At 38.3% G+C, this 1,810-nt stretch overlaps 1 protein-coding gene across 4 annotated transcripts in view; it reads right to left on the bottom strand.

Annotated features, from left to right (window-relative positions):
* Positions 1-1,810, bottom strand: part of LOC107721620 (protein quaking-A) — a 105,831-nt gene that overhangs the window by 23,215 nt on the left and 80,806 nt on the right. The gene's annotated exons all lie outside the window — the stretch shown is intronic.

Below are 1,810 nucleotides of genomic sequence, written 5' to 3'. Positions count from 1 at the left end.
AATAAATTTTTTTTTTTTTTTTTCCCTCCATGTTGATTGCTCTCTATAATCAAACCAATAATATATATATTTTGTTATTTATGTGCCTGTATTGGAATTCCAGATAGATGTGGAGCTGGCAGCTGTTAATACTGTTGGACTAAAAAGAACATAATATAAACACTGTTAAGTAATATAAATACTGGTAAACAGACAAGATGTACTCACAGTACACCTTGTTTATTATTATACAGTGCTATATTCCTATGTCAAAGAATTCATTTGAATAACATTTTCATTATCAGTTGTATTATTATTATTATCAGGTTTACAATGCAACCCAACTGATAAAACAAATTTCACTGGTAAGTGAATTTGTTGTGGAGTTTTGCAGGTTATTTTGCTTTAAAGTGAAAGAAATATGAAGGGTTGCATTTTGCATTAAAGTAAGAGAATTTTGTATAAACAAAATTGATGTAACATTAAAGCATGTGAATTGCCACAGTTATGTTTTGTTTCGCTCTTGGCATGCACAGACCTTGAGACGGATTGGTGAAGGAAGCCATATTTCAGTCTCCCAATCAACCAAAGATTTCAAACTATACAAAATACAGTACGAAAACAGATACAAAATATTAACTAACATTTAAAAAAAAAAAAAAAATTTTTTTATATATTGAACATTTTTATGAGCAAGTCCAGATAAGAATTTGTAGATGCGACACATTTTTTGGGAAGGGGAATATCTGTGTAATCGATTTAAGCACAAATGTGCAATATCAGATAAACACAACAGAAATTTGTTTCTGGTAGCGGAACCAAATTATTTAACAAACACCTGAGAAGTTGGGGCTGTTTTACACCTTGAGAATGACAGGCATTCCAATTCTGCATGACTCTGCAGAGCTCCATGTGGGCCTACCAAGGTGTGACGACTGTACCAAATCACATAATGACATCACAGAATAGTTGCTAAGCACGAATGTTTTTACTCTCCTCTGGAGAAATTCTGGAAGTGCTAACGGTTCCCTCTTACTGTGTGTGTGTGTGTATACGCCCACATGCTATGCTGCAACAGCAGATGTCCAACAAATCACTTCTGATTGCACAGAAGTCCAGCGAGCGAGCGAAAGGGAGAGAGTGAGAGAGAACATGGTCTGGTCTGGGGGTGGTTTGATGTTGGATCGATACTGTAAGTAAATAAAAGGCTGCTAAGCTTGCGAGTGTTTAAGTTTAAAAGTGGAAACGCGGCACTGTCAGAACAGTGGAAGACCCAAACGTGCCAACTATACAGCATCCAGTGAACTGAACTCAGAAATCCCTCCATCGAATCAAAGACAAGCACTAACCAAAGCTATTCAAGCACAACATTCGGCTTCTGACACACATGACTTCATCATGCTATTGATCGCCATCTCTATTTAAAATGTCTGATTCCTAATGTTTACATTGCTTCGATGCAAAGCGTCGAGTCTGTAAAAGAGGTTGTGATGTTGTGGTTATTATCTATCTTCTTGGCAAGTCTTTGCAGAAGCCCCTCACTAGGCAGGGGAGTATGGGTAATTCTCTCTGAATAGGGTCGAGCGCTCAAGTTCACAAGGGTAAAATAAGACAATTGGATACAGTTTGAATAGTGGAAGAATTTAATGAACATCCCCAATGGGACTCTATACTCTTTCTCTCTCTCTGCCGCTCAGCACTGGTACCAAGGCCTGCTACAGCAGGGAAGAGAGAAATGATTTCAAAAGCCAGGAGAAATCCGAGGGGATCCACCAGTAGCCTGCCTGACAAAGCCTCCGGCGAGAGAGAGAGAGAGAGAGAGAGAGAGACA

Source organism: Sinocyclocheilus rhinocerous, unplaced genomic scaffold (genome assembly GCF_001515625.1).
Source record: "Sinocyclocheilus rhinocerous isolate Xijiao unplaced genomic scaffold, SAMN03320098_v1.1 scaffold432, whole genome shotgun sequence".
Lineage (NCBI taxonomy): Eukaryota > Metazoa > Chordata > Actinopteri > Cypriniformes > Cyprinidae > Sinocyclocheilus > Sinocyclocheilus rhinocerous.
Note: the sequence above shows the minus strand (reverse complement) of the source record. Positions and strands in the feature narration are given on the sequence as shown.